This window comes from Schistocerca nitens, chromosome 9, assembly GCF_023898315.1.
Source record: "Schistocerca nitens isolate TAMUIC-IGC-003100 chromosome 9, iqSchNite1.1, whole genome shotgun sequence".
In the NCBI taxonomy this organism is placed as follows: Eukaryota; Metazoa; Arthropoda; class Insecta; order Orthoptera; family Acrididae; genus Schistocerca; species Schistocerca nitens.
Window position 1 is genome coordinate 272,892,266 of NC_064622.1, and position 22,936 is coordinate 272,915,201.

The 22,936-nt window shown below is 42.2% G+C and overlaps 1 protein-coding gene across 1 annotated transcript in view; it reads left to right on the plus strand.

Moving 5' to 3' along the window:
* Nucleotides 1-22,936, plus strand: part of LOC126203813 (CB1 cannabinoid receptor-interacting protein 1-like) — an 871,667-nt gene that overhangs the window by 114,053 nt on the left and 734,678 nt on the right. The gene's annotated exons all lie outside the window — the stretch shown is intronic.

Below are 22,936 nucleotides of genomic sequence, written 5' to 3' on the forward strand. Positions count from 1 at the left end.
TAATACTTCCCGTCCGCGACACCGTGTCAGAAACTATTATAGCAAGTCGAGCGCAATTACATGCTGCTCAACCCCGAAAGCGCGGCAACTCGCGGGAGCGTCACACAACACACCTGCTCCACCGCCCTACCCCAGCCAGATTCTCTCTCTGTCCGCGCTCCACGCGACAGAGTTAACACTACCATAGATCCTAAACACTTTGGTTCTCCACACGACCTATCGATGTATTCGTTCGATAGCATAGTTTTCCCTAGGCCAGACCCAGCGTATAAATACAAATAATATTCACAAAACAAACCAATTATACATCGACATAAATGCATATATATACAAATAGTAAAACAATTACAATATACAAAGACACAGAAATGTTATATCTTCAGGTAACAAAATAAGGAAAAAAATTTGCAGTGCAATAGATGGAAATAGGAGGATATGCATTTCCGGCGTTACAAGGTAATACAACGAAACGTATCCTGCAGACATATGGCCCCACCAAAGTTAAAGAATCAAGGAAAAGGAATGTCCGTATCGGAGCACTAAATGAAGAGAGACGTGTTCGTCTTATTCATTACCTTCCGAATAGTAGAGCAAGAAGTAGCGAATTCTGTGCATCCACAGCGGAATCAGTGGATGAAAAATTAATCACGGAGGGACCTGAAATGCAAAAGAATCATTTTCCTGACAATATGGCTACATAGGGAATGTAACAGTGGAATAACAGAGGGTCTTAGGCTGTGAATTTATGGAAAATCCGCTCTTTTCACCAATTTCGGCACGTTGTGATTGCCATCTTGCCCTGCATCTAAAGTTGGAGCCTCATGATATTTTCTAATTTATTCATGGAAACAGATGTTATTCATTCACTGTACAACAAGACCACAATCTGACTTGTTACACGAGTGCATTCCTGCGAAATGCATTCTAGAAGTTGTTAAGAACTGCAACTAATATTTTAGTATTACAAAGCCTGTAATGCAGAATTCTTTTATTCATTTTACAGGAATGAAGGAAGGGGAAGAGGAGGGTATACCCAAATCGTCTAGGATATTAGAGACATAGCGAAAATCTGTTTTGCTAAGGTTATCAAAGCAAGTATTTCTCAAAAGACTTGGCGTGAAGTCTGCGTCAAGTAATTTAGGGAAACCGCAGTAAGAACAGTGTTGCATTAGAAACCTTGTATCGAGGCCTTGCACTCACACACATCTATTCTTCAAGCGAGGGTCAGCTACGCAGCAGTAACACCAACCCGTAGTTGTATGCGGTTTGTAAGTCTCAATCAAACTTTCAGCAAATCGGAATACATACAGTAAGAAAAACATTAGAAGACGATCGTAAGAAATTCGGAAATAAATAGATAAATACCTACAGTTAGCGCGTTCTCATGTAGTACTACTTTCGTCTCTTACACTAACGTTTTCTCTCAAGATTTATGCAGTAGGTTTTCCTTCCTTATTGCAATATGGCGCTACTACAAGCCGAAACCATCATTCTTAACTTCACAGTACGCATATCACTCTCGTAAAGTAAAAGAAATATTTTTATCTCCTCTTTCTCAGCTGATTAATGGTTTCTAATTTTGTCCTATAAGAATTATGAGTAAAAATTGACTAGAAGATTTTTCGTGTTTTAAAAGAGTTTATTTAGTTACGGCAGTTCCTTTAAAACGGTTCAGTTTTAATCAGATACTTTATCACAGTTTTCTTTTTCTTTTTTCTTTTGAAGTAATGTAAAAGGAAAAAAGAAAGCTATAGCCAACGCCTAATTTCAATTAAACTTTCACTTTAATAGAAATTGGGAAAAATCGATAAAGTATGTCTGTGGGTTCAAATGGCTCTGCGCACTATGGGACTTAACTACTGAGGTCATCAGTCCCCTAGAACTTAGAACTACTTAAACCTAACTAACCTAAGGACATCACACACATCCATGCCCGAGGCAGGATTCGAACCTGCGACCGTAGCGTATGTCTGTGGGGTACAGTAAGCTGAGATTACACATATCAATATTTAAAACTAAATTCTCCACATTTAAACACGTAAAACAATTCTCACTCTTCCAAATCAAGATTATTAATCAATGTACTACATAAAGGATTTTTTATTCCTACTTAACATTCAGTCTGGAACCGCGCAACCGCTACGGTCACAGGTTCGAATCCTGCCTCAGGCAAGGATGTGTGTGATGTCCTTAGGTTAGTTAGGTTTAAGTAGTTCTAAGTTCTAGGGGACTGATGACCTCAGATGTTAAGTACTATAGTCCTCAGATCCATTTGAACCTATTTAACAGCTCTTTGCTACTCAAAACCCTCTATACTTTCTTGCAGAGATAATTTTTAATGTAACCTCTGGCCAGTCTTCGAAGAATAAGTAAAAAGCGAGCTACATTTCATTGCGAAAACTTAAAAAAACAGTTATGATAGATACATTTCTGCTTATAGTTACAATATGTGATCAGGTCAATGTGACCACCTGACAAAAAGCAGGCGCGGACCACTGCGAACCGCGCAGGCAGTGTGTCAGTGAGTTTCTGTAAGGTAGCGACACGGATGAAGAGCTGTGACAACTCCAATGCCGTGGCCAGCTGCTAAGGCCGGATAGTCTGGAACCCAGAGGAGTACGGTAAACTGGTGTTCTGCGAACAACGCACGTACACTGTGAGTTGTTCTTGCTGATTGATGCCATCGTCCCGAGAAAAAAAAACTGCGTGTGGGGTTCGACATAGTCCCCGAGGATAGATTTACGCTTGTGTTGATCCCGTGTGCCTTCCAGAATCACGAGAGCATCCAGGGAATGCCACGAAAACATTCCCCAGACCATAACACTCACTCCTCCGGCCCGGAACCTCGAGTCATTGTTGCAGGGCTGTGCACGTCAACGGCTATTTGTCCGATGGAGCATAAGACGTGATCCATCTGGAAAGACCACGTGTCACCACTCAGCGGACGTTAAGCTCCGGTACTGGCGTGCAAAGTCCAGCCTTCGCCGCCGATGGGCAGCCGTCAGCATGGGTGCATATCAGGCGCTTGCTGCGGTGACCAATACGCAACAACATTCCGTTCGCTGGATGGTCGCGGAGGAGACTGTTGGTAGCTCTTTGGTTCATCTTGGCTGTCAGGTGCTCAACAGTTCCACGCCTATTCGCTCGTACACACATCCGCAGCTGTCGTTCACCACTGGCATCTATGGCCTGTGTTGCACCACGTTTTCCTCAGAGCCGGTTTTGTGTAGCGCCACTTTGCCATGCATGGTATACTTTAACCGCAGCGGCCCGTGAACAGTTTACAGAAATTAGCCGTTTGGGAAATGGTTCAAAAAATGGTTCAAATGGCTCTGAGCACAATGGGACTTAACATCTGAGGTCATCAATCCCCTAGAACATTGAACTACTTAAACCTAACTAACCTAAGGACATCACACACATCCATGCCCGAAGCAGGATTCAAAACTGCGACCGTAGCGGTCGCGCGGTTCCAGACTGTAGCGCCTAGAACCGCTCGGCCACACCGGCCGGCGTTTGGGAAATGCTTTCACCTTTGGTCCGGGAGTCAACCAATGATCATACCCTTTTAGACGTGAGATAAATCGCTCCGTTTCCGCATTAGACAGTAGCTGCATTGTTCTCCACATCCCCCCGCCGCGCTTTGTATACTCTCCACTGCTAGTGCTGCCACGCTCCGTCAATGAGTGGTTATTGGACGTCGACGTCGAACACAGGTGGCGGTCACATTAATGTGACTGCAACATGTAGTTTACACTCACTCTTTGTTTCGCAGTAAAACGGTTACATAGATTCTAATAAATTATGTACACGTTTATCGCCGTTTGAACGAGCGCGACTCCGTTAAAATTTTGGACAGGATTGAAGTATTGGCACCATCCACTGAATATACGCACGATTAACGTGGCTTCGCGGAGCGACCTGCAGTTTAGAGAGACAGCATCCCTCCCGTGTAGTGCTCCGCGTCACATGGAAAAACGAAAGAAACAGGATTTCAGTGCAGTGTCGTCTTAATACTGTTCTGTAATTAACAGAGATTGTAAATAAATTAAAAATATCGTAGAATAACTATCTCTAGTTGCACTGTTCGTCCTGTTATTCATCAGTTTACATCACTTCCTTCCACAACTTGTTCTCAAGCTGATAAAAAAGACGTGACTGACTCGCCTTTTTTTTCTTATAATTCTCACGTAAGGAAATGGGATTAAGTTCAGAAGCTCGAAAGAGTATTTTAAATCCGGTCCTACCAAATAATAAACCAGTTCTTAAACACCGCCACAAATTGTCCGGTATCTTCACATAAACCATTTCATTAAAATAGTTGAAAGCTACTTTAATTGTAACGCACCTTGAATCTCCCCTCCAATCAACATGAAATATTTAGAGAAAAATATTGCTGAAAATTAGTAAACACAGTTATATTACTGAGTAAAGCCGATACATACGTACTAAATAAGTATATAGCACACTAAAATAAAAATTTCGTAAAACTGTCTGATATTCTCGTCGTGGATCACATATGAACCTATAAAAGCAGTGTCACTGGTGTTCTCTTTCCTTACGTTGAGGAAAAAAAAATACTTCCCCCACGTATTAGAAACCCAAAAATCTGAAAAACAGCATGTACGTCGTCAATATATAAACGAGAAAAACTACGATTAATGAAAAATCGGAATAATAAATAAACATAGTGAAATAGACTTCGGTAGATCAGCATCTCCCATTCTTCATGTTTGTCGCAGTACCGAATGAAATAAAGGTTTTGCAGGTGCTCGTATATCGAATATAACATTGCTGAACTTTCCAAGGTACCCACACCAGTTATTTACGACATGTCAGTGTTTTGACATATTACGAGCACTCATTTGGAAAGAGAGCAAAATTTATTGAAGTACAGCTTTTTCGCCTTCGAATCCTAGTGTTGTTTGAACCAATAGTGTGTTATAAACTATACCTCTTCACCAGCATGGAATATATGCCGAAGTATTACGTATTGTTAAATATGGAGCAAGACACTGGCATTCCGTACCTACACATATGTAAAGACTCTAACGTAACGTTTCACGTAATGGTCATCTGTGATGTATGGGAGAGTGGAGAAATTTGGCACTGTGAATAAAATGGCGCACGTCAGTATTTAATTAACTGTGAGAGCTAGTCTTATGTGATCGATACTGCCATCTGGTGCTCAGTTATACAAATAATCACATAGATCGCGGGAACCGTTACTTGCCAGTTGTCTGCCCAAGAAGCTAGAGTGTGTTTTGTCTTTGTTTCTTCTAATATTTGATCTTTAGTTTATAAGAGGTAAACCATTTGCTGTTATGTTAAAACACAAGATTTTGTTGTTATGCCTATATCTGCACATCAACACCTATCATTATGTAAGTACTATTTGTCTTATGCAAAGCGCGAGTGTTGAACTATAGTTTTATATAAGACATGCATGTTGGGATAATTTGACGCATAGAGACCGAGTGTGTCATCTTAGTTTACTTCAGTTTGTCACTAATGAAAGTAAGTAGCTGAATAAGATACTTCCTGCATATGTAATAAAACTGAAAATAACATAATGCATCATTTTTATATGAATAGCTTCCTCTGTTCAGATCCGAAGACGTACATCCGAAAAGCAGAGATCTTTTGGACGGGGGTTGAATTAAGAAATGCCGTCAATGATTTTCATAATCTTCTATTAGACGTAGCGCCATTCTATATAACATACCAGAGACAAAGTTCTGTACATAGTATGTGGCGAATTCACAAGGGTGTCGAGAAATGGTATTGGTGTATTTCCTGTGCTTTTTGGTGTCACTGTGATTGCAGTGGGTGAGACAGTCCTCAAAACTGTAACTGTGACTCCTGTCTGAAGAACCGTTAGTTGTTTCACAGACATGCAAGAAACCAATTACTGAATGCGCTAATATTCGAGTCTCTTCTTCATTTCTGTCACTATTTTATAAGAAAACTGTTGTTATCGTTTTGTATCTATTCCACATTTAATTAAGCTGCTATTTTCCATATTTTCCTTTTTTAAACTGTGTTTTTCGATGTTTTGTTTAATAAATATAATATTCAATGCATATATTTTGTAATTCTTCATACTTTCCCGGAGAGGAGTTTTCATGTTGAGTAGTCAGGTTATTGCTGGTTATTCGCGTCTTTGCTCCACTATGTGGTTTTGGATTATAAGACGTGCGGAATTAAATATCTTATACCATTAACTACCTTATGCCATTAAACCATCATACCATTAAATACCTTAAACCATTACTTTCGCCAGTTTATTCCACTTACTTCATTTTACCCCGTGTGTCGGGTAAAATGATCCCGTTCAGTGATGTCGTGATTATCAGTTTTTTTCCTAGAACGTGCAGTTGTATATTTATGGTTTTAAGATATGTTACAGTAAACACATGCAGTTAATGCTACGCGAAAAGTGGAGCCTCTAGGTATTATAGAAAAAAGCTTATAGTCAAAATGCCTTAAGTGCGCTAAATTCCCCCATATTCTCCTATGTTTCGTCTTGAAAATTACGGTCGATATTGCATTCACGCTGACTGAAAGAAAACTGATAGCCAACGATGAAAAAGATCGCCCTGCAAAAGTATCCGCCCAGCTGCGATGCTCGCTCAAGAAAACTTAGTAGAATAAATAGTTCACTAACAGGTAAATAACGAAAGTAAAACGTGTTGTTACTTCATTAACAGGATATATAACGTCGTCATAAAAACATGAGCACCAAATACTTGAAAATCTCGAAAGTGACTTAATGTTTTTATTTATATTTTTGAACAAAATTCTCAACCTGAACAAGTTTAAAAGCATGATGTGCAAGGAATGTATCCTGCTAAGGAATTATGTTCTTCACGTTACTAAGAAAATTCTGTGTACTGACATCGTAATATCTATGATTTGTTGACTATTCGTAACTTCACATTTTTGTCTTTTTTTTACATTTCATTTCTTTAGCATATAAAAATCATCTGTCATAGTGATGTATTTTCTAGGTAAAGGAAACTCCAACGTCTGGAAGAACAATATAGGACAATAAACATCTGTAATGATAAATTTTTATGTGTTTACATTACAGCCAAGTTACCCATGGAATTGAAGTCCTGTTGCGCTTAAAAAGGCGCCTTTGACAGCAAAAGTTGTTCTTCGAAATGCGTCACGTACGAAATTAAGGTAACGGGAACAGGCATTGCAGTAGTAAATTCTTGCGGTATCAAAAATTAAATTTTCTTTGGAACCCAGGCTCTGAAGTGGAATTTTCACCCCAAGCAAAAAGGGTATGGAACATTGTTATTCCACTAATAGTAAATGACACTGCGACGAACCAACAGCTGGTTTGTAATTCTACAGCGAAGTGGCAAATGAATAAATAATTCGCGTGCTTCTCCTGTTGGCTTTGCATTGGTTTCTCTTTGGACATCTTCTGGCAGTCTGGGTGCACCGTTTTCCAGAAGCGCATATTTCTTGTCTGTGCTGAGAAGCCTGGAATGCAAACAAGCCGACGGCCCCTACCCCTCCGCTACCCTAGCCCCTCCCCCTCTGTTTCCTTCACCCACGGGCCTATTCTTGCCTCCATCCTTTGCTAACCTGCCACCTCCCCCCCCCCCCCACACCCACCCCCCACCAACTGTTTCCGACCATCCGCCGTTGGGCGATGCCAGTCCAGCAAAGACTCGCTTAGTCCGGGAGTTCCTCAAGGCGTACTAATTGGTCCTGAATTACCCATGGCCTTCTGGCTTCTTTGCACACGGCAAGCGCCGCTCAGGGCGAATTGCTGGAGACATTTAGAATCAAATAGTCTCGAAGCTCCTTCGTTTGCCATTCTAGTCGTTTCCCTGTGCAGAACTTGTAGCTCTGGCAACCTATTCGGAGAAAAAGCACACGCTTTAATGGAAAGAAACAGGCGTCTTTGATTGGAAACTATTCCATAAGCTGAAATATTGCTTTAGGCGCCGCAAGGCTTCCATTTTACGTAGTATAATTCAGTTTAATAAAAACTGTGAAGTAGATGTAAATTTCAGAAAGCGAATGTTGCTTTCATGGGACACAAAACACAGTGTTTGCAAAGTTTATCACTTCTGCCTTGATCAGATAAAATAAATAAAACATTCAGCTTGTCTTGCAGTTCCTTTATGTATAAATGATTAATTTCTTAAACATTTTAGGAAGAGCTAGAAATTTGTTCATACAAAACTTTATACCAGTAAAAGACAATGGTTTAATCTGTAAGGAATGATTTTTGGAAACAGTAACGAAATTAAATTAACTGGCTTTCTACATACCTCTACGGCTTCATCTATATTCGTCCACCACAAACCATCTTATGGTACGTGGTGGAAGGCATTTTCGCTACCACAACCATTTTCCCTCCCCCATTCCAATCGTGAATGGTGTGTGTAATAGGTGGCGTAGAATTAGCCTTTGAATAAGCTTTAATTAGTATATTACTAGCGCTTCCTGTAACGTGCGCGTTTGGAATTTAATGGCAAACCTCCCGATTGTGCATCACGCGTATCGTGTAGCGTTTGCCTTTGCAGTAGGAGCTTCTGTTTGATTATATCTGCCATTCTCACAACTAGTAATATGTAGTGGTTCTTCCTAAATCACTTGTGATGGAGAGCTCTACTTATTTTACTCTTTTGAATTATCTTCACATGATTTGTATGCTGTCCCGCAAATAAAATGTTTTGTGTATATGGACGATTTGAAAATGAGTTTAGGTACCCTAAACAAGCCATCAGTTAATTGAAAATAGAATTTTGCAACTTTGGCTATTTCTGTATAGAACTGAATGACACAAGTTGCTGTCCTGCAATTAATCCAGCATGCTGAAAATGCATAAAAAAGGTGCTTTGATGGGTTCCTCATGTACGAAGAATTTTACTCTGTTTCGACATATCTCCCTCCTGCATCGATGATTTCAGCCGTAAATAGAAATATTAAAAAAGGTAGGAAGATTTTTCTGTTTAGCAAAAGTGACAAAAGGTAGATTACAGAGTACCTGACGGCTCAACACAAAAGTTTTGTCTCAAGTACAGTTAGTGTTGAGCATCAGTGGACAAAGTTCAAAACCATCGTACAATATGCGTTAGATGAGTATGTGCCAAGCAAGATCGTAAGAGATGGAAAAGAGCCACCGTGGTACAACAACCGAGTTAGGAAACTGCTGCGGAACCAAAGGGAACTTCACAGCAAACATGAACATAGCCAAAGCCTTGCAGACAAACAAAAATTACGCGAAGCGAAATGTAGTGTGAGGAGGGCTATGCGAGAGGCGTTCAATGAATTCGAAAGTAAAGTTCTATGTACTGACTTGGCAGAAAATCCTAAGAAATTTTGGTCTTATGTCTAAGCGGTAGGTGGCTCAAAACAAAATGTCCAGACACTCTGTGACCAAAATGATACTGAAACAGAGGATGACAGACTAAAGGCCGAAATACTAAATGTCTTTTTCCAAAGCTGTTTCACAGAGGAAGACTGCACTGTAGTTCCTTCTCTAGATTGTCGCACAGATGACAAAATGGTAGATATCGAAATAGACGACAGAGGGATAGAGAAACAATTAAAATCGCTCAAAAGAGGAAAGACCGCTGGACCTGATGGGATACCAGTTCTATTTTACATAGAGTACGCGAAGGAACTTGCCCCTCTTCTTGCAGCGGTGTACCATAGGTCTCTAGAAGAGCGTAGCGTTCCAAAGGATTGGAAAAGGGCACAGGTCATCCCCGTTTTCAAGAAGGGACGTCGAACAGATGTGCAGAACTATAGACCTATATCTCTAACGTCCATCAGTTGTAGAATTTTGGAACACGTATTATGTTAGAGTATAATGACTTTTCTGGTGACTAGAAATCTACTCTCTAGGAATCAGCATGGGTTTCGAAAAAGACGGTCGTGTGAAACCCAGCTCGCGCTATTCGTCCACGAGACTCAGAGAGCCATAGACACGGGTTCACAAGTAGATGCCGTGTTTCTTGACTTCCGCAAGGCGTTCGATACAGTTCCCCACAGTCGTTTAATGAACAAAGTAAGAGCATATGGACTATCAGACCAATTGTGTGATTGGATTGAAGAGTTCCTAGAATGCAGCATGTCATTCTCAATGGAGAGAAGTCTTCCGAAGTAAGAGTGATTTCAGGTGTGCCGCAGGGGAGTGTCATAGGACCGTTGCTATTCACAATATACATAAATGACCTTGTGGATGACATCGGAAGTTCACTGAGGCTTTTTGCAGATGATGCTGTGGTGTATCGAGAGGTTGTAACAATGGAAGATTGTACTGAAATGCAGGAGGATCTACAGCGAATAGACGCATGGTGCAGGGAATGGCAATTGAATCTCAATGTAGACAAGTGTAATGTGCTGCGAATACATAGAAAGATAGTTCCCTTATCATTTAACTACAAAATAGCAGGTCAGCATCTGGAAGCAATTAAATAAATTATCTGGGAGTACGCATTAGGAGTGGTTTAAAATGGAATGATCATATAAAGTTGATCGTCGGTAAAGCAGATGCCAGACTGAGATTCATTGGAAGAATCCTAAGGAAATGCAATCCGAAAACAAAGCAAGTAGGTTACAGTACGCTTGTTCGCCCACTGGTTGAATACTGCTCAACAGTGTGGGATCCGTACCAGATAGGATTGATAGAAGAGATAGAGAAGATCCAACGGAGAGCAGCGCGCTTCGTTACAGGATCATTTAATAATCGCGAAAGCGTTACGGAGATGATAGATAAACTGCAGTGGAAGACTCTGCAGGAGAGACGCTCAGTAGCTCGGTACGGGCTTTTGTTAAAGTTTCGAGAACATACCTTCACCGAAGAGTCAAGTAGTATATTGCTCTCTCCTACGTATATCTCGCGAAGAGACCATGAGGACAAAATCAGAGAGATGAGAGCCCACACAGAAGCATACCGACAATCCTTCTTTCCACGAACGATACGAGACTGGAATAGAAGGGAGAACCGATAGAGGTACTCAGGGTACCCTTCGCCACACACCGTCAGGTGGCTTGCGGAGTATGGATGTAGATGTAGATATCCACAAACAATCATCAGAATTTGTATTTTCAGTGTATATTTCTTAATTAGAATATTGAACTTAGACATTTACACACTATGCATATTTCTGTGTAACAATCTTTCATAATTTCAAAGGTGTTTCTACGAATACATGTAAATTAATTTTTTTTATATTACACTACAAACACAGTTCTTTTGTTTTCGATTGTAGTAGAAAATTGGTAAATTAATGGAGACCCGGGAAATACCGGGTTTGTCAGCTAGTATTTCAATATTTCCTGGAGATAAGCAGGAAACTGTTTACATAGCTGACGACTTCTCCCCGTTTTTTGCGACGTAGTGACCAAAACTTAGCCACTAAGCTGATCCTGAGCAATGCCCATAATTAGTGTGCAAGCGTGTATCACCTCAACGCAAAATAAAGGCGACTACTTACTTTCCTAGTGGATTAATCGTTAAAAGCTTCACTTTACAAAACTTTTTCCAACTGTTTGCTAAAGCCACATCTACATCCACATAACCCTGAGGGTACTTCCCACCGTATCGTATATTAAGTTTTCCTCCAGCTCCATTAGTGTATGAAGTTTAGGAAGAATGACAGCTTAAATTTTTATCTGCACTACATAATTACTCAGATATTGTCTTCGCAGTCGCTACGCGGGAGATGCGTAATGAGTCTTTGTACATTCGTCGATTCTTCATTTAGTTCTTTTTCCTGCAACCTAGGAAATGCTTTATCTGCTTCGCAACTTCATTATAAGTACATAACTGCATCATTTGCAAATAAGTCTGGTGTTATTTTTGTTTGCCGTTTCAGTAAGATACAATATGAACAGAAAAGGTCCCAACACACACGTAGTAGCATGGGGCACACCGGAACTTCCATTTGTGGCTAAATCTTCATACAATAAAAAATGCTATATCTTTCCTATAAGTAAATTCTCAACCCAGTAATAAATTTCGTTTGGTACTCCACATGATTAGCCGGCCGCGGTGGTCTAACGGTTCTAGGCGCTCAGTCCTGAACCGCGCGACTGCTACGGTCGCAGGTTCGAATCCTGCCTCGGGCATGGATGTGTGTGATGTCCTTAGGTTAGTTAGGTTTAAGTAGTTCTAAGTTCTAGGTGACTGATGACCACAGATGTTAAGTCCCATAGTGCTCAGAGCCATCCACATGATTATACTTTGGTTACTAAACCTTTGTTTGTGAAAAGTTTAATAAATAATGACGATGGATGAGAATTCTATTACAGATAAGGTTGGAACAATTCTCGGTAGCCAGTTGGATATTTCGTACGATTTTAGTAAGGGTCTTTGTACTACACTGGAGTGAATTATGTACTTGGTTATAGTTTCCGGGACAGCCCACGTCGAAATGACGAAAAGTTCGTAAAACAGGTAAATATGCGTGTAATGGATAGTCAAATGACACGAAGCGAAAAATACGTTATTAAAAATTCCTACTGACACAATTTTCACTATGGAGCCAAACTAAGTAATTATTTCGGGCACTTTTGAGGTTGAGCAGAGTATAGATAAAAAACTTAAAGAAACAATAATAAAAAGAAATCGGTCCCCCTGAATGTTGGATACGAAAATGTATTTCTTGTACAAATGATTTGTGGCCTTCAAACTTGTTGACAGAAGAATTTCAAATGTTCAAATGTGGGTGAAATCTTATGGGACTTAACTGCTAACGTCATCAGTCCCTAAGCTTACACACTACTTATCCTAAATTATCCTGACAAACAGACACACACACACACACACACACACACACACACACACACACACACACATGCCCGAGGGAGGACTCGAACCTCCGCCGGGATCAGCCGCACAGCCCATGACTGCAGCGCCTTAAACCGCGAAGTATCATTAAGAAATCGTTTTCGAAAGAGTGAAACTAATTTCGAATTCATTTCGAACTGTATATTTTCCAGTTATAAAATTAATGTACACTTATGCGTGATGTCTTGCCAGGTCACATTACGTCACCTGGAGACGTTCTTACTATTACTGCAGCGTGCTTACATCATTCCCAAAAGCACAATTTCTAAGTGCTTGAGTGAATTTCTGCTACTGTTTACAACAGCCTGAATGTACATCTAACGACAATGGTATTACTTCAACTTTCCCTCTTAGGGTAAGCTGGAGTTGTGAGTGTTAAATTTTCTGATGGTTAAATTTGATGCCAAACTTTGTACCATTATGTGCGATTGAGCCAATAAGAAGACAATTATGTTTATACAATTTTATTTCAAATGAGCACTAGGTACAAATATCTGAAGGCACAAACAGATTTACCATTTCCATTTAATTGTGGTATTTACACTTAATGACGAAAGCAGAAGTTCATTATCATTATTCTGAAGTTAAAATACCTTTAAAATATCTACATTTATGCAGTAATGTGAGTCATAGCAATCTTATTTACTGCACTTTTCAAATATATTGCACTTCTGGAGACGATTCTGTGTTAATTAACTTGTAAAGAATGATTAAAAAGATTTGATGAATCATAGGGTGACACTCATATGACAAAGTATAAGAATATTTTCCCACGTTACTAGGTATTTGCGTAGCTGAAGAGACAGTTACTTTCTTCCATGGCGCTAACAGTGGTGGACGTGTATGTCTGCACCTATGGAAACAGCTTTACATTGTGGCCACAAACCTACACATCACGAATTAACGTTTTAAGTGGAAGGTATGTGTTTTGTAATTTACTAAGGTATTGATGGACGAAAACCATTTCTATTTTACTGTGGATCTTGTTAAGTATAAGAAATCAAGTCATTGTTGAGTCTGCACCCGTGAAAGGGATGGAAATAAATATCGATGGTCATGTTGTTGTTGTTGATGATGATGATGATGATGATGATGATGATGATGATTATGATGATGATGAGGATATCATCATCATCATCAAGACTGGTATATGAAGCTCTCCAAGCTAGTCTATGCTGTGCACGCCTGTACATAGCTACCGTAACGTACAGTACACCCATTTGAACTTGCTTACTTTCCTCAAGCCTTGGTATTCTGCTAAGAATTTTATCCCCCACGCTTTGCTCTGTTATCAAATTGGCGATCACTTTATGCCTTACAATGTCTCCGATCAACCTAATCATCCCTTTAGTTCAGTGAGACTCTTTTTTCCCCATTAGATTGAATGCCTTTTCATTAGTTACCCGATCTATCCATTAAATCTACAACATTCTGTTGCAGCAACTCTGTGTAAGAGCTTCTGATCTTTCCTTGTCTGCTTTGTGTACTGTCCAAGTTTCACTTCCACACAGGATTACACTACAGACAAATGCCTTCAGAAACAATCCATAATACTTTGATTTATTTTATATTCTCTTTATTTTGGCTTCGTTAGTTATTTTGCACCTTTAATAACAACATTTTTCCACTACTTTCAGTGTTTAATTACCTTATCTAATTCTCTCAGCTGATTTAATACGACAGCATTCCACTATACTTGTTTAAATTCTGTTGATGGTCATTTTGTATTATCTTTCGAAGACACTTTCCTCTCCATTCAAATGTATTTCCAAGTGCTTTGCTGTTTCTGACACAATTATAATATTTTTTGTTTTTCTCTGAATTTTAATTCCCTTCCCAAATTTCGATTTGGTGCTCCAAGTTCAGACTGAAGAACATCGGGGATCCTTTACAATCCTGGCTTAGTCTTTTCTCTGCTAATGCTTGCTTTTGATGTATTTAGACTCATCAAAGTAAAATCTTTCCATTCCATTGGCTAGCTGGTATAGTAACCTTTACCAAGTACTTCAAAAAGAAAACCCTCTTAGTTGTAAAAAAAAAACGCTTATTTAACAACGCTTTTCGCTCTTCTGGGGCATCTTCGGATTATCGATAAACAAAGGAAAAAGAGAAAAATATTAATACCAAAAGGGGTACGATCCCTTTGTACACCTCTACACTGAGAAAATAAGTAACTTAAAAATCGTCCTAAGGGAAAACGACATAGTATTCCTCATTAATTTTAATCCTCCTTACAATTCTTTTCCTATCAGACAAGTGTGCCTTAGCTCATCTGGAGATAAATGTTAGGGCAAACGCTTTACGCTGCTAATTTTACGGCAGCACTCTTTCCATACATCCAAACTGCACATAAGTATGTGCTGCATTTAATCGTCTTTTGTACTTTTACACTGGATTCACATTCGGGACGACTGTTCAAACTCGTGTCCGACCATCCTGACTTAGGTTTTCCATGATTTCCCTAAATCGCTTCAGGCAAATTCCAGGATGGTTCCTTTGAAAGGACACTGTCAACTGCCTTTCCCATCATTCCCTAATCCAATGGAACCAATGACCACGGTGTTTGGTCTCCTTCGCCCAGAATCAACCAAGCAAACAATTTTGAACTTTTATTTGTAATTTCTTTAAACATTTGTAGTTCTCATTGTTCCCGTGTAACTGTTCATTACATCTTAAATGCAGTAATTTCTACGTTACATCTTCCCGAGCCACGTAGGTGAACTTTTTCCATCCTAAACTTCGCGCGGCGTACTGTTTCCTTGCAGATATGGTTACATGTATGTTTTCAAGAAACTACTGCAGCACACACAGAAGATGCCACATTTCTAAGCGTGGCCCTGTTTCTGCGCTTCTGTGTCTACGGATGGTGGTATGTGTAACGTTAAGTTTGCGTTTTTGCTCTGGCTTCGTTGGGTTTGTTGTCCTTTTGCCAGTTTCTTGAAAACTTCTTACTGCGATATTTGCCTTATAGACCCACGTCCTATCTCGCACGTTTTCTGAGGAATGCCTATTTACAGAATACTACCTAAGTTTTCCCTTAAGATGATATTTAAATTACTCATTTACTCATTGCAGAGGTGCATGACAGAATCATTGATATTTTTATTTTTCCCCTTCTTTGTAGATAATCTGGTAATGCCCCAAAAGGATGAAACGCGTTGTGTAATAATCAGCATCAAACACTTTTCTTTTTGAAACCCTGTAACAGTAGTCTCGTTTCTATACAAATTATGAATAACATTTGCTACGTGTATTTTGTTCCTTCTACCTACAGAATTTGAAGGAGTGTATTCCGATCAAATTTTTCAAAATCTTTCTGTAAATTTGTAACTGGTATAAACGTATGTTTGCGTTTCTGTAGTCTATTTTGTAAGATAAGTCGTAGCGTCAGTGGTGCCTCAAGTGTTCCTTCATTTCTCCAGAACCGAAACTGATTGGCCCTGACGTCGTATTCTACGGGTCCCTCCTGTCTTCTCTAAATAATTCGTGTCAATATTTGTCAATCATGACTTACTAGTCTCAGTTTGGTTGTACTGATGCCTGCAGGCATTTGAAATCTTTGGAAGTGGGATTATTACATTGATCTTGAAGTCTGGGGTTGTTTCGCCACTCTCCTATACGTAGCATACCAGTAGGAGTAGCTTTGTCATTGTTGGTTGTCCCAAGGATCTCCATGATTTTGAGGGAATGTCATCCACTCCAGGTGGACTGCTTCTACTGGGTCTTCCAGCGATCTAGCTTGTTTAAGATTTGTAATCTCCATGTATTGTAATGTCAGTCACGTATTTTTTAGGTACATGCGGACACTTTCTACAGCACTGAAGCTGGACTCCGCTGAGACGATTTCGGAGATTGTGTAGTGATATTTTTGGGTATTTTGACACAGAGTCCCATGTTCTCCGATGGCTCATTAATAACGTAACCTGCAGCGGAAAAATCTTCGTGTAGAATAAAAAAAAACTAACAGAAACAGAGGCTCCAATTACCTGTGCTTTTCATTCACACTGTCTCCTCTCTCTTTTGCTCCCTGTGCTTCTGTCTCCACCCATCTCATTTTCTCTTTCACTGCCACTGTCTCTTCTCTCTTCCGCCATCACTGTCTCTCTGTTATTCTCTTTCAACACAACGAAGCGCGAATACGTTCGCATCCCAAATTTTTCGCTGAGAAAGTCGGAATGAGGATTGAGGTACTTCCCTCACTTTACTGTCAGGCTGTCAGTCTTTTTTTTTAAAAAAAAAAAAAGCTTGTTGCCTTTTTTGTGCTTCGACAGGACATTTCTCAGCTGGTTCCCTTCTTTTTCCTGTTACATCAAGGTGTGCTGCTTAAAAGAAGCGAATTCTGTAGGTCAGTAAAGTTCTGGCGGTCTATTTCCGTACTTCGACACATTTATGTACTTGGACCCATAAGAACATCAAATAAATACGCAAAATACAAGGTTCAGACAAAATCGTTTGCTTTACATGTTCACTGGACATTTTGCACATCGATCACAGGTGATCGAAAGTGTCCTGCTCGTTATTTGTGACTTAGAGGAGTAAAATTTTTTTTAGAAATATTTTACTGAATCTGCAGTCTTTCCAGTTTTATAAAATGTTTGGCAGTTCAGCCATGTTAAGAATCCTTTTAGCCCTTATTTGCCACTGAAGTAGCAGTCTGGGCATTTTGTATAGACAAGTGCCCATTATATAGAGACAGTGCGCCATAAAGATTTTTGGTGAAAAAATGCTGACTAAAACTAGATTTTTTTTTTTACCTCAGAACCCTTGCGATGACCGTAGGACTCTTGTTTTCACTGTGTTAGTTAAAGCTGCATTTACGATTCATACCAGAAATTACGAGCATATTTTGCTTGCATAAGTTTGCGAACTTCGAACTTCTCGATGTCGGTAAAGGATAACTATATCGAAAAATGTTTCGAAGTTTCCCGAAAATATCATACAGGGTAAAGGTTTGTCATGAACAGAAATAAGTGGCAATCCCCCATACATAATCCGGTTCAACCGATTTGCTCTTTTTGCCTGGGATAGAGGAGGTGTGTAGTGTTTAAATTTTGACTCTGTGCAGTAGGATAATACAGTATTCCCGTCATGCCGATAGGTGTACAAATAGTTGCTATGCCAAGAGCTATCCAAAACATTTGACTCCTTGTGTCTGTGATCAATACGACCCGAGATATGAGGCACTGAAAAATAGCATTCTCCCACGCGGCTCTTTGGAACATACTGGTACCGTGCACTACTGATTCAGTTTGCTACTTTTCTTAGGAGAAAATACCTTCACAGCCTATAATGTGCAGTCATCAGAAAGTACAACACGAGACACAGGATCCGGTTTCTCTATGTACAGACGGAAAAGTACTTTTATGTGGTTGCCGTGTCCGCAGGAACAGCTTAACATAGCGTCGTTTTGTCGCTGTTGCATTACATCCACTGATCCACACGGTAGGTGCGTATCGGCAAGCTCTTCATCAGTAAGCCTATCCAAATTACTGCGTACCACTGTTAACGTACGGATAGTACTTCCGGAAAAGCAAACGCTAGACATAACTGAGCGGTATTGAATGCATACTACAGACGAGAACCAAACGCGTTTCTTTCGAAAGAAGAGTCATAGAGCTTTTTATCGGTAGAGTTCCGGTTCGTGAGATATTAACGTTCTTAGTAGTTTTGTGACACTGGCTGGTAACACGATACAAACATTGTGAAAAAACAGCTCTAAGCACTATGGGACTTAACCTCTGAGGTCATCAGTCCCATAGACTTTGAACTACTTAAACCTAACTAACCTAAGGACATCACACACATCGATGCCCGAGGCAGGATTCGAACCTGCGACCGTAGCAGCAGCGCGGTTCCGGACTGAAGCGCCTAGAACCGCTCGGCCACAGCGGCCGGCCAACATTGTGAACTGAAGGTACAATGCTGCTGGAAGCTTTTAGTAGACACAGCGTGTTACGAGAACGAGAAAGCTCAGTGAGCTGACGTGGATATTGCGCTCACGCCCAAATACACTCTCCCGAGAGATAGAGAGAGAGAGAGAGAGAGAGAGAGAGAGGAGAGAGAGGAGAGAGAGGGGGGGGGGCGGTGTCAGTGCGAGTACAGGGGCGGGGGGTGGGGGGCTATGTTTGCCCGTCCGGAAGGAAGCGTCGCTCGGCAGCAGGGCTAACAAGTCTGGCTGCTCCAGAAAAGCCAGGCGCTCCCAACGCGCCGTGGGCGGCAGGCCTGGTGGTGGTCCGCCGTCAGCAGCGGCTGGAGTGCCGTCCGGGTGGCCGGCAGAGAGGCCGCTACCGTTGTGTCAGATCTTCTCATACAACGTGTCGAATGAAACTCGAAAAAAATTTCAACTTTCGACCATTTCTTTCGTTGTCCGTATCGGGATGGCCGCCGACTGTCCAAGAGACTACGGCTTTCCGCCGTTATGTCAAGCTCTACGTGGAGAGCGTCGGACAAGAGTGCCACTTACGGAGCCGGCATATTGCGATTAAAGAATAAAGAACGGTATAAAAATGCTAAAAGAAAAATTAATCGATTTCAGCGATAACAATAGCTTTGAACAATAACATGCATCTTCACATCTACTCCGAGCGAGGTGGCGCAGTGGCTAGCACACTGGACTCGCATTCGAGAGGACGACGGTACAATCCCGCGTCCGGCCATCCTGATTTAGGTTTTCCGTGATTTCCCTAAATCGCTCCAGGCAAATGCGAGGATGGTACCTCTGAAAGGGCACGGCCGACTTCCTTCCCCGTCCTTCCCTAATACGATGAGTTTGATGACCTCGCTGTCTGGTCTCCTCCCCCAAACAATCAACCAACCACCCAACCTTCATATCTACAAATAACTCGAACATCAAACATGAGGCTGTTGCAAAGACTGGTATAGGCGGACCAGCAGGAACTTCAGTTCGGGTTACAAAGAAACGTAATTGTTTTATTTATTCATTTATTTGATTTGATCTGATAAGGGCCATCAGTCCCTCTCTTACATTTGATCTGGATTTCAGACATACAGTACCGTTTCTTACACCGTAGTTCCATAAGCAATAACAATTTTAAATGACAATATTATTAAAATGATTTGAGTCTCTATGCAGAAAATGTGAGTAAATAATATTGATTATGAACTAATAAAGTTGATCCAACGTAGTGCTCGTACTACTCCTACTGCTGCTGCTGCTGCAACAAATAATAATAATAATAATAATAGTGGCAGACATATTAAGAATTCACAGGTGTAAAAAATACGTTTTCCGATAGCGAGTCTTGGGGAGGACGATCTGGTGTAAGAAAGATGTACGGGGATAACGAGTACATACAGAGACAATAGTAGAAATTATTGTTGTTTCAGTAGGTATCTTGTTAAGTGTCATCTGCAGCCAGAGATGTTATTCAGTTACCCCCCTGCGGGTTCGGGGGTTAGAATAGGCCCGCGGTATTCCTGCCTGTCGTAAGAGGCGACTAAAAGGAGTCTCAAATGTTTCGGCCTTATGTGATGGTCCCCTCTCGGGTTTGACCTCCATCTTTCTAAATTATTCCGAAGAGCGAGCCAATTGGGGAAGGGCGCCTTACATGGTGCACTGTATCCGTCGTGCATTGAGACCTTTAGCCGGCTTTTTCGTCGTTGCAATGGTGTCCCGCTCGTTTTTCATCTCTTGGGCGAGGATACGTCCCTGGGTGCGATTACCACGCTGCACTCTGCAGTGTTGCTTTTAACTGCGACGACGACCTAGGACATTTTTGCACCTAAGATCCAGCACGGTAGCCAGTCCGTTGTGGTGGGGCCGCCATGTACCCTGTTGGTTGTAGCCCCCTGACAACACAGGGATCGCTCTACTGATGCCTGCGCCGTTAACTCCCCACGTATGCCAAGGAGTAGATGCCCATCTCTCTGGGGCATCAGGACTCCCGGCAATGGCCATCCTGCCAGGTGGCTATTGCTGCGGCTGGGTGGCGCCCGTGGGGAGGGCCCTTGGTCGGAGTAGGTGGCATCAGGGCGGATGACCCGCAATGAAGCGTGGTACATCATCTCTCGCTGGCGGCCAGCCACCAGCAGTCTCTAAGCGTTCGAGGGCTCATTTTAAAGCTGACGTTTATGACCCCAAATCGTTCCCATCCCTGGCCACACCATGGGAGGAACGAAAGGCAATGAATGACAGTGACGTGTATTCGCCCAGGTATCTCGTCTGTACCAGAGCTGATGGTGACTCGTTTCTATCCGTGAAGCCTCAGTTCTTTGTAGAGCATTTAGAGGACAAGTTTGGGGAGGTGGAGGGCTTGTCCAAAATGCGCTCTGGGTCAGTTTTGATAAAAACGGCATCCTCTGCCCAGTCACGCAGGTTACTTGCTTGTGACAAGTTGGGGGATGTTCACGTTACCATCACCCCACATAAGAGTTTAAATATGGTCCAGGGTGTTATTTTACATAGGGACCTCCTTTTGCAGTCTGATGACGAGCTGCGCGCCAATTTAGAGCGCCGAGGTGTACATTTCGTCCGACGTGTTCATCGGGGTCCGAGGGACAATCAGGTAGCTACCGGTGCCTTCATCTTGGCCTTCGAAGGTGATACCTTACCAGAGAAGGTGAAGGTGATGGTCTACCGGTGTGACGTCAAACCCTATATCCCTCCCCTGATGCGGTGCTTTAAGTGCTGGAAGGTCGGTCACATGTCCTCTCGCTGTACTTCTAGCCTCACATGTCGAGATTGTGGACGCCCATCTCATCCCGATACTCCATGTGCTCCGCCTCCCGTCTGTGTCAACTGTGGAGAGCCTCATTCCCCTTGCTCGCCGGACTGCAGTATCTTACAGAAAGAACGCAAAATCATGGAATATAAGACCCTAGACCAACTGACTTACACTGAGGCTAAGCGGAAATTTGAACGGCTACATCCCGTGCGCATGATGTCATCTTATGCCTCCACTGTCACTCCTGCTCCTGCTCCTTCAGCTGCAAGATATACAGTCAGCTCTCAGAGTCAGAGGACCTCCACTGCCCCCTTGACGATGGGGGCCCCTTCTCTCGCTGTTGCTCCCACACCATCTACCTCGGGAGCAGCACCCACTAAACCATCGGGGACACCAGTAAGTCTTCTTCGGCTTCTCTCGCTCGGAAGGGATCCCTTGGGTCACTCCCTTCCCCGGTTCCTACCAGCGGCACAGCAGACACCACCCGTGGCTGAAGAAGCCACAGGTCGCTGGTCGACGGGCTTCGCGATCCTCTTCGGTCCCAGAGACTGACTCCAATAAGCCCTCTCAACAATGGCAACCTAAGGAACAGCGAGAGAAAACGACTTTGAAGACCCGTAAGTCCAAGACACCTGCGGTGGCACCTATTCCACCGCTACCTAAAAGCTCTGCGTCTGAGGATGAGGTGGAGATCCTTGCGTCCGCTGAGGACCTCGATCTCGCCGATCCCTCAGACGCAATGGATAGCACTTGCACGGGTGCTCCATCGGAGGCGGCAGGTGACCCAGCGGCGTAATCTGCCTTCCCAGTCCCGTCACGCCTTTCTCCGCAATGGACAATACCATCCTCCAGTGGAACTGCAGCGGTTTCTTCCACCATCTAGCTGAGCTCCGCCAACTTATCAGCCTTCACCCTTTCTTCTGCATTGCTCTTCAGGAAACTTGGTTTCCAGCAATGCGAACCCCCGCCCTCCGTGGCTATCGGGGTTATTATAAGAACCGGGCAGCATATGAAAAGAGGGTGTCTGGTGGCGTCTGCCTCTATGTCCTTCACACTCTGCACAGCGAGTCTGTCTCTCTCCAAACACCTTCTTTAGAGGCTGTCGCTGTTCGGGTGTGGACGCCACAGGCTGTTACCGTCTGCAGTCTTTACCTTCCGCCGGATGGTGATGTCTCGCAGCATGTCCTGGCTGCGCTGATAGCCCCATTGGCGCTACCTTTCTTGCTATTGGGCGACTTCAACGCCCATAACCCTCTGTGGGGTGGGTCAGTGACAACAGGTCGAGGCGCCACCGTTGAGCATTTATTGTCGCAGCTCGATCTCTCGATTTTAAATGATGGTGCCTTCACACACTTCAGTCAGGCGCATGGCACATACTCCGCCATTGACCTTTCAATCTGTAGCCCTAGCCTCTTACCGTCTG